The following is an 11,498-nucleotide window of genomic DNA, read 5'->3' on the forward strand; positions in this document are numbered from 1 at the left end:
AGCTTTTTCATGGGCAAGTCCATTTAAGTTTCTCCTCTATAAAATGAGACTTGATCCCACTCTGGTTTTGTTTCAGTAGGCTGAACACAGCTACCTTATTGCTAATTTTTCATTATGCATGTTCCTTATCCATTTATGCATGGATGTGCAACCTTAGGAAGGATTGTATATCCTATCATTTATAATAAATTGTACATGTTCTTGTTCCATAATGATTTATCCTATGAGTTTTTCTGATGTGAATTTGCTATATAAGAAGATAGTGATGGAAATTCTTTTCATGGATAGATAATTCAGAAACCAACTTCATAAATTACCTTATTTCATGAGAATGGCCATGAAACAACATTGAAATCAGTAATGTGATTTATGCTGCTGCTACTGCTGCTAAGTTGCTTCAGTCGTGTCTGACTCTGTGCAACCCCATAGACGGCAGCCCCACCAGGCTCCCCCATCCCTGGGATTCTCTAGGCAAGAATACTGGAGTGGGTTGCCATTTCCTTCTCCAATGCACGAAAGTGAAAAGTCAAAGTGAAGTAGCTCAGTCGTGTCCGACTCTTAGCAACCCCATGGACTGCAGCCTACCAGGCTCCTCCGTCCATGGGATTTTCCAGGCAAGGGTACTGGAGTGTGGTGCCATTGCCTTCTCCGATGTGATTTATAAGTACCCCTTGAAGAGTCCAGATACAATGCTGGAGTCACTTTTCTATAAGCATTAATACAAATAATTTTTGGTTTATTTTTACCTGAAACCTTCTCTATGATCATAAGATAAAATGAATAAATAAATAGTTAAGAAAATGTAAAAGAAAATAGAACACAGGATTAAAGGTTTCAAACAGTTATGGAGGAACTAGCTGAGTGGAGGAGAGAAGTTTGCCTAGGCAAACCTGTGGATAAGAGTAGACTTATCTGATGTCTCATGGGAAACCCTATGTTTCAGGAAGTCAGCACACCCAGTGTGATTATATATATATGGCTGTGCAAAATACCAAGAAAGGCTTCCCATGTTCCTAGGAAAGCTATATTTGGAAATATATAAATTATGTAAATCATGTTACCTAAGGAAGTCCAATAGGAAGAAACCTCTAAGTGATGTTTAAGTATTAAATAGTTTATTATGTGGAATCCAGAAAAAAATAGCCATATATATATAAGTAATATTTGCCCAGTCTTTCAGAAATAAATATAATGGTAAATATACTCAACAGTGTGAGTAAGGGGAAAGGTAGTGAAAACACTGCCCCAACAACTGCAGTTGCCTCTCTTAATTTAAGGTGTGAAAAGAGGTGAGACATTAGGATCCTCTGGTGGGGAACATTCCAGGAGGTCACAAGAACTTAAAGCCCTCCAGCTACTCAGGAAGGTTCCTCATACAATGCCAAGGCCAGCAGCAATAGAGGGTGCACTTTTTTTCCGGGGGAATTTCCAACACCCATGTTTGACCGAGTGACAGACTTTTGAATCAGAGCTCATGTTCATATTGATGTTCTGAAAATGTGTTGTCCAGCTTCTTCCTCAGCACAATAGACCACTTCTCAAATTCTTTCCTGATTAGGTTGAGGAAATCAGACCACCATTTTTTCTTTGCTTTTTTTTTTCCTGTTTTTTTCTTTGTCCCTTATTTTGCATCTTTATATAGTTTTAGAAAGACACCATTGGTAGTATACAAGAATAGTTTTAATGTAAACCAAGATCACTTCATGAGAAATAGATGGGGAAACAGTGTCAGACTTTATTTTGGGGGGCTCCAAAATCACTGCAGATGGTGACTGCAGCCATGAAATTAAAAGACGCTTAACTCCTTGGAAGAAAAGTTATGACCAACCTAGATAGCATAGTAAAAAGCAGAGACATTACTTTGCCAACTAAGGGTCCGTTTAGTCAAGGCTATGGTTTTCCCTGTGGTCATGTATGGATGTGAGAGTTGGACTGTGAAGAAGGCTGAGCGCCGAAGAATTGATGCTTTTGACTGTGGTGTTGGAGAAGGCTCCTGAGAGTCCCTTGCACTGCAAGGAGATCCAACCGGTCCAGTCTAAAGGAGATCAGTCCTGGGTGTTCTTTGGAAGGAATGATGCTAAAGCTGAAACCAGTACTTTGGCCACCTCATGCAAAGAATTGACTCATTGGAAAAGACTCTGATGCTGGGAGGGATTGGGGGCAGGAGAAGGGGATGACAGAGGATGAGATGGGTGGATAGCATCACTGACTCGATGGACGTGAGTCTGAGTGAACTCCGGGAGTTGTTGATGGACAGGGAGGCCTGGTGTGCTGCGATTCATGGGGTCGCAGAGTTGGACACGACTGAGCGACTGAACTGAACTGAAAGATCTCTGAATCTCTTTTTCCATACATACGTCCTGCCTATAATACTACATTGTGTGGGACACCATACTCTTAAATGCCTTTTTTCACTGTGTCTGCCTCTCAACACCCTTTTACGGGGATATCTATTTCTCTTCTGTGTATCTTTCATTTGTTTTCTGAAGTTTGGTTCCACTAATAAAATTTTATTTACTGTTTTTTTTTTCTTCCGGTTTTTGTTCCTCAGTTCAGTTCAGTTCAGTCACTCAGTCGTGTCCGACCCTCTGAGACCCCATGAATTACGGCACACCAGGCCTCCCTGTCCATCACCAACTCCCGGAGTTCACTCAAACTCACGTCCATCGAGTCAGTGATGCCATCCACCCATCTCATCCTCTGTCATCCCCTTCTCCTGCCCCCAATCCCTCCCAGCATCAGAGTCTTGTCCAATGAGTCAACTCTTCGCATGAGGTGGCCAAAGTACTGGAGCTTCAGCTTTAGCATCATTCCTTCCAAAGAAATCCCAGGGTTGATCTCCTTCAGAATGGACTGGTTGGATCTCCTTGCAGTCCAAGGGACTCTCAAGAGAGTCTTCTCCAACACCACGGCCTCACAAAAGTGAATTCTAATGCATTTGCCTAATTTTCCTGACCCTTTTCATGGGCAAGTCCATTCAAAGTTTTTCTGAAATGGGGCGATATTCCACCCTGGTTTTAGTTCAGTAGTTTGAACACAGCTCCTTCATTACTATTTTTTCATTATTCATGTTCATTACCTATTGATGCATGGATATGCATCCTTAGGAAGGAATTTCAGTTCAGTTCAGTCGCTCAGTCTTGTCCGACTCTTTGCGACCCCATGGACTACAGCACGCCAGGCTGCCGTGTCACCAGCTCCCGGAGTTAACTCAGACTCAAGTCCATCGAGTCCATGTGATGTTGAGGTGTGTTTTTTTTTTTTTAAGCTGTCATAAAATTCAAACATTTTTCAATAAAAAGATTCAGGCTCTCACGAAAGATGCTCAAACCCACAAAACGAGCTGGTGGCAGGTGTCCACGCGGCTCACACCATGTCCCCATCTCCTGCTGCGGGCCGGAATCGTTCAACGTGTCTCCACTTCACACGGACGCTCCTCAGCAGGTTGCACTGATCCTTTTCACAGTAAATCTGCTTTGAAAGGTAGTTGATTTTTAGTCCATACCAGTTCTGGAAATTAAGCATCCCAAAGTGAAGTTGCTCTTTCCCACCAACTTTATCTCAAACGCCGCAGGATGGTACCCGAGTCCACAGGAGCCCGGCGGGCACCGAGAGGTCCCTCAAGCCCCACCTCCCCGCCCGCGCGGCGCCGCGTGGCCCTGCGCGTTCTCCGCTGCTACGGCAACCTGAGGCCGGCGTCCGCGTCTCCACGGCCGCAGCACGGCCGCAAGTGACTGGCTGAGACGCCCGACGGGCGGAACAAGAGGCGTCGGCATTGGCTGAGGCCGCGACAGTTGGCGGCCTGAAGGAGGATTTGACTGGAGCACCAACGGTGCTGCTGGCCGCGGTACCCCGAGACTGAGGGGACAGGGCGCGAGGTGGGGGCTAGGAGGACAGGCCCCCGAGCCAGAGCAGCGTGACCGCCGCAGAAACGATGAGATGCGCGTCGGCCTGAAGGAGGGGCCCTCCCTCGGGCGGTGAGTGAGTCGTGGACAAGCCTCCCTCCGCCGGCTCGCGGTTTCAGCGGGGTCTCCAGAGAGATGCCCGCGGGTGCTTGCGGAGCAGCCTGCGGCCTCGCAGTGAGCGCTCCTCGGCAGGAGGCAGGGCAGAGGGTGCGGGCTGTCGGGCTTGCGGGAGTCACTGTGAGCCTGTCCCTTAGCAGACGGGTGATGTTGGGCGGAAGGATGCCCGGTAAGTGTCATCGACGATGCGTGATGGTCCTTTCAGGTCCCTAAAGTACTTACCCTGTTTACAGGAAGCCTGAGTGTGTCTCTCCCAGTTTGCTCCTAAACCTCTGGAGACTCCTTCATAAAACCCTTTATGGGCGTCGCTTCCCTGCCTTCCCCTTCTATGGTGCTGTTCTGACATTCCCTCTGCTTCTCTGCTCTACGTGGGTGAGCCTGTCCAGTTCCATGCCTCCAGGCAACACATGGCTACTGATTCCTTGAAAACCTCCACCTTCAGCCTAGGCTGCTCCACTCGCGCCAGACCCCAAAACCCAGCTGTGTGAGTTAGCTCCACACGTGTGCAGGCTTAAACATCATCTTCCCGGTTCCCACGGAGTGTCTCGCCTTTGGATTCCTTATCTGGGGCACCAAGACACCAAAACCACATTTGGACAATTGACATTTACTGCCTCTGCTTCATTTCCACCAGTTAGGAAGGCGGTGCCTTCTTCATAGCTGGCAAATCAGTTCCCACCTCACTGTCGCCCTTCTTGCATTATCCTTTCCACCAGTATTTTGGTTAAATTCAACAAGGGTCCACCTTTCCCGACTGTCCCTATCTCATCCATTTTTCATCTATTGTTAGATTGATGTTTCTTTAAAAGCATATAAGGGCATTTCACTTCCGGCCGAGACTGCCTGTCATGCCATCCAGACTTCCTGGTTAGGCCTTCGCTCAGCAGTTCTGCCTTTGTTCCTAGAACAGCTGCCTCTTTCCGGTGTGTGCTGATTGACCTGCTGATCTCACTGCCTGCCGTGGACTCCACTTCTGTGCCTTCCCCAACCCTGCTGTCACTCCCCAGTCACTCTGTGTGTGTCATGCGTCTGCTTCCTCCTCTAGACACACGCTTGGAGGGCAGAGGCAAGGTCTGTCCTACTCACCATTTGTCATATCTGTCAGAGTACCCTGCGTGTAGCAGGGGCTCGATAAATACTGGTTAAATGAATGATTCTCTAAAAGGAGAAGTTACTGTTTTTCATGGCATCCAGTAAAGCTTTTACCTGTGAAAGATGAATGCTGAATTTAAAGGTTTTACTTTGATTTCAAGATCCTTGTGTTGAAAACTACTTCAATTCTCAATCCATATTTCATGCTATAATCATATTAATGGTAGCTGCTGTTATATGACATAAATTTAACATGGAAAACAGAGAGTACAGCGTAGTTTGCAAGAGATGGGCTTTTTTAAAAATATAAATTTATTTATTTTAATTGGAAGCTAATTACTTTACAATATTGTATTGGTTTTGCCATACATCAACATGAATCTGCCACGGGTGTACATGTGTTCCCCATCTTGAACCCCACTCCCACCTCCCTCCCTGTACCATCCCTCTGGGTCATCCCCGTGCACCAGCCCCAAGCCTCCTGTAGCCTGCATCGAACCTGGACTGGTGATTCGTTTCATATATGATACACAAAAATAAACTCAAAATGGATCAAAGATCTAAACATAAGACCAGAAACGCTATAAAACTCCTAGAGGAGAACATAGGCAAAACACTCTCTGACATAAATCACAGCAGGAATCTCTATGACCCACCTCCCAGAATATTGAAAATAAAAGCAAAAATAAACAAATGGGACCTAATTAAAATTAAAAGCTTCTGCACAACAAAGGAAACTATAAGCAAGGTGAAAAGACAGCCTTCAGAACGGGAGAAAATAATAGCAAATGAAGCAACTGACAAACAACTAATCTCAAAAATATACAAGCAACTCCTGCAGCTCAATTCCAGAAAAATAAACAACCCAATCAAAAAATGGGCCAAAGAACTAAATAGACATTTCTCCAAAGAAGACATACAGATGGCTAACAAACACATGAAAAGAGATGGACTTTGAATCAGATATATTCAAACCCAGGTATATGGCTTTGAATCCTGGCTCCAACCATTTGGCTTTGTGACCCCTTGTCTATGGCTTCTTTATCTGTGCAATGGGATAATAATAACACTCACCTCATAGGGTTATTTTAAAGGTTATATTTAACCTATATCAAGTGCATAGTGCCTTATCTTAATAATTTTTCACATGGGTAAAAAATGGAAGCACTCACTGCTTTATAACAGAGGTAGCCCAACCTGCTACTCTGTGACAACCTAGAGGGGTGGGATGGAATGGGGAGTGGGAGTGAGGCAGGTTCAAGAAGGAGGGGACACCTGTATACTTATGGCTGATTCACGTTGTTGTATGGCAGAAATCAACACAACTGTAAAGCAATTATCCTCCAATTAAATTTTTTTAAAAATTAGAAACATTCACAAGGATGTTTGTAGCTGCTTTAGTCACAGTTACCAGATATCTGCAAACAACCAAGATGTCCTTCAGAGAGGGAATGGATAAATTTACTGTGGTGCATCCAGACAATGGAATACTATTCATAGCTAAAAAGAAATCCAGGGACTTCCATGATCTGGTGGTTAAGAGTGTGCTTGCCAGCGCAGGGGACATGGGTTCAGTCCTTGGTGGGAGACGATCCCACATGCCTCGGAGCGACTAAGCCTGCACACCATAACTACTGAAGCCGGGTGCCTAGAGCCCATGCTCAGGAACAAGAGAAGTTACCACAACTACAAGCCTGCCCACACAACTGGAGAGTAGCCCCCACTCACCACAACTAGAGAACGCTCTCGCATAGCAAAGACCCAGTACAGGCAAAATAAAAAGAAATAACTATTAAGCCATGAAAAGGCACAGAGGAACCTTCAATGCATATTACTAAGAAGAGTAAGAAGCCAATCTGAAAAGGCTATATACTGTATGATTCCGACTATATGACATTCTGGAAAAGGCAAAACTATGGGGACAGTGAAAAGATAATTGGTTAGCAGGGGTTAGCAGGGGGTGGGGTGGAATAAACAAGTAGAGCACAGAAGATTTTTCGGGTAGATTTTTACATACTCTGTATGACATCATAATGGTGGATACATGCATTATGTCCAAACACATAAAATGTACAACACCTAGAGTGAGCTCTAAAGTAACCTGTGGACTCTGGATGATAATGATGTGTTAATGTAGGTTCATCCTTGGGAATAACTGTGCCATCTGCAAGTAGTATTGATCATGAGGGAGGCTATGCTAGTGTGTAGGGGGGTACATGGGAAATCTCTATATCTCCCTCTCAAATTTGTGGTAAACCTAAAACTGCGCTAAAGAATAAAGTCTTTTAAAAGTAGAACAAGAAGCACTGAAGTTTGGAATTGTGAAATTTCCATGGTCAGTTCACAACAGGTAAAAATCAGCTGGTTCAGTCAAGTGCAGTTTCTAGGACATCATCCTATAACCCAGTCACACCATACTGCTTGGATGTGTACATGCGTGCTAAGTCATTTCAGTAGTGTCTGACACTTCGCTACCCCATGAACTGTACCTGCCAGGCTCCTGCGTCCATGGGATTCTCCAAGCAAGTATAGTGGAGTGGGTAGCCATGCCCTCCTCCTGGGGGTCTTCCTGACCCAGGGATCAATGTACATCCCTCATGACTGCTGCATTGGCAGGCAGGTTCTTTACCACTGTGCCACCTGGGAAGCTCACACTCTAGACTGCACTACTTGATCACAAACTTCTGTGTACAGCAAGGGCTCTGATACAGGTAAAGGGCTCAAGTGAGAGCTTTGTGTGCATTTGATGAATCCAGGGTGCTCTGCCAGATAAGGATGGGGCAAAGTAAAGTATAATCAGCAAAGTCTCAAGTAGGTGAAAGAAAGGCCTGGAATGTCACCCTGCCTGTCTGAGCCAAACAGACTTTGAGGACAGTCAGAGTAGACTGCATGGAGCCCTTGAAGAGGTGGAGAGGAGATAAAAGTTTTCTGGGTGTCCAGCAGGGAGCGAAACCAAGACCGTGTGCTTTCAAAGCCCAGTTTCCCAAGGGTGGTAGCTCAGAATCTGTAGAACTCAGAGTCTCACCCCAGATGTCTGGGTTCAAATTCCAGATCCACCACTGCTGTACACAGGGCCTCTGCTGTGTTACTTAATCTTGGCACCTCAGTTTCCCTGCATGTAAAATGGAGTTGTTGTGAGCCTTACATGAATCGGTACAGACAAATTTCTTGGAACTACGGTGGGTATCATGGCATCCAGTCCCATCACTTCATGGCAAATAGATGGGGAAACAGTAGCTGACTTAATTTTTCTGGGCTCCAAAATCACTGCAGATGGTTTTTGCAGCAATGAAATTAAAAGACGCTTACTCCTTGGAAGGAAAGTTATAACCAACATAGACAGCATAGTGAAAAGCAGAGAGATTACTTTGCCAACAAAGGTCCATCTAGTCAAGGCTGTGGTTTTTCCAGTGGTCATGTATGGATGTGAGAATTGGACTATAAAGAAAGCTGAGCGCCAAAGAATTGATGCTTTTGAACTGTGGTGCTGGAGAAGACTCTTGAGAGTCCCTTGGACTGCAAGGAGATCCAACCAGTCCATCCTAAAGGAAATCAATCTTGGGTGTTCACTGGAAGGACTGATGTTGAAGCTGAAACTTCCAATACTTTGGCCACCTGATGCAGAGAGCTGACTCATTGGAAAAGACCCGTGATGCTGGGGGGGATTGGGGGCAGGAGGAGAAGGGGATGACAGAGGATGAGATGGCTAGATGGCATCACTGACTCAATGGACATGAGTTTGAGTAAACTCTGGGAGTTGGTGATGGACAGGGAGGCCTGGCGTGCTGCGGTTCATGGGGTCGCAGAGAGTCAGACACGACTGAGTGACTGCACTGAACTGAACTGATGGTGGGTATATAGGAAGTTCCATGTACATGTTGGCTCAGCAGTCCCCAACCTTTTTGGCACCAGGGACTAGTTTCATGAAAGACAATTTTTCCACAGACTGGGCAGCAATGGGGGAGGAGCAGGAGACGGTTTCAGGATTTATGATGTCACTGCTGATCTGAGCAGAGGCGGAGCTCAGGTAGTAAGGGAGTGATATGTAGCGGCTGCAGTACAGGTGAAGCTTGGCTAGCTCTCCCGTTGCTCACCTCCTGCTGTGCAGCCCGGTTCCGGACAGGCTCCAACAGGTACTGGCCCATGGCCTGGGGGTTGGGGGCCCTGTGTTAGCTGTTTCTATTATGCTTTGCTTGGGAGAGAGAAATAAGAGATGAAAATAAAGCAGGATGTGGGGGATAGAAAGTGTCACCATGGGAACAGGTTATATGGCTTGAATTTGGAAATGACTCTTACATTTTTGAGACCTGGTCTTCCGCAGGAAAGTGAACTCTACCTATACTCATATATCCGCCTGACATGTGTGATTAAAAAAAAATCATGAAAATGAGCACTGAATAAAATAGATGGTTTTCCATTTGGTAAAATGATGCTCATCCATATCTAGAGGTCAGAGTTCCCTTCATCTCAGCTGAAATCTGCAACAGTCATCATAAAGGTCATGCTCTCACACCCATGAGGCCAGCTGAATTCAGAGCTTATTCAGTCTTGTATTAGGAGTAGTTATAGTTGACAAGAAATCTAGCTTTATAACCCCCAAGAGAATCAAAACAACAAAATGACCATCAAATGGCACATATCTAGACAAGAGACTTAAAAACCCTTCTACAAAAATTGAAATAAAAGCAAGAGGCAGACTGGATAACGCATAGCAGTCTTGACATTGATCCTGGGCCATCAGGAAAAAGTCACACAATATTTAGTGTATTTTGCATAAATGACGGGGAATTGTTAATTGATTTGAGAAAAATGTGAAGTAATATTTTATTATTAAGGTGATAATCATTTACCTAGAAAATTCACTTAGGCAAATAGCAGGATAAACGCAGCCAAAAGGAAGAGTTAGTATAGTTAATAAGGAGGGCCCTGCCTGGCCTTAAATTCCTGCTCATCCACCAGGGACTTACAGCTCTGTGACTCCAAGAAATTACTTAACCTCTGTGGGCCTCAGTTCTTTCATCTGTGAAATGGGGACAGTACAGGTAGTTGCCTTATAGCTTTGTTAGAATTATATTAATATTGGTTAATGTATGGAAGCAGAATGGTCCTGGCACAGGGCAAGCCCCCATAAACATTTGCTTTTATTGTTGTTACTGTTACCAGATATGAGATATTGGCCAAGTTCCTGAAACTCAGTCAGTGCCATCATCTGTGAGCTGGAGATACAACCTAGCCTCATCCCAGGGTTGTGTAAGGATTACATGAATACAGCAAAGTGCCTGTAATAGTAAATCCAAACTAACATCAGAAGTAACAAATTAAAATGAAGACTATTTGTGGCATTAAAAACAGTGTTGTTTTTTTTTTTCATTTTATGTCAGTGTTTGTCATTTGTGAACCAAAGTCAGTGAATACAGGTAAATGACTTCAAATAAGCATGACAAGCTCTTTAAGCTGATGTAGTAGTAATATTACCATTAATAGTATTTAGAAAAACTGTCATAATAACAACTGAGCTAGCTACCGACAGCTTCTCTAGTTTCGTTTTGTTTTGGGCCCTACCGTGCAGCACACGGTAATCTTAGTTCCCAAACCAGGTATCGAACTTCGACCAACAGCAATGTAAGCGCTAATCTTTGGACCAGGGAAGTCCCCTAGACAATTTTAAAAGAGTTTATTTTTATTTAATCCCGACTACCATCTTATAATGGGGATATTATTGTTTCTGTTTTCTTGTAAATGAGGAAACTAATCATCAGAGAGGCCCAGGGACTTTCTGAGGTCACTCAGCGGGCAAGTAGACACCAGGTCTCCTCCACCACCGCTGCATCTCAGTCATGTAGCAAGAAGACTTCACCTCCCCAAGCCTGTTAGCACTCATCAGTGGAGACCACGGCATTCACACGACGTGCGTATGCGTGTGCGTGGGCTACGCTTGACATCAACGCCAATACGCATCTTTCCTGTAGGAAGTGTTACCGTCCCATTCGTGTATGTTTGAGGCAGCTCCTATTTAACACTATTTTGTGGCTTCCATGTGTTTTTAAAGAGACTTTGGTAAAACTAACATTCTAGAACTAGATGCTGGTCAGCTAGGGCAGGCATGTCCTTTGCGAGAGTTTTTTCATGATCTTTATTCTCCGTCTATAAACAGTGGTCCTCCAGTTACACCTGGAGCTTCCCAGTCACTTTCACTGGGGATTTGTTTGTGCATTCATTCATTCAGCAATCATTTATTGAGCGCTTCCATTTTGTTGTAAACCAGCAGCGCTGTGCTGGGTGCTGTGGGTGAGCAAACTCTCTGTCACATCCCTGACTAGTATAGAGTAAACTCAAGGAGCCAGATATGCGTCCTTATTGAATTATTGCTGGAATCTGCCTCTT

Source organism: Budorcas taxicolor, chromosome 1, assembly GCF_023091745.1.
Source record: "Budorcas taxicolor isolate Tak-1 chromosome 1, Takin1.1, whole genome shotgun sequence".
Taxonomy (NCBI): domain Eukaryota; kingdom Metazoa; phylum Chordata; class Mammalia; order Artiodactyla; family Bovidae; genus Budorcas; species Budorcas taxicolor.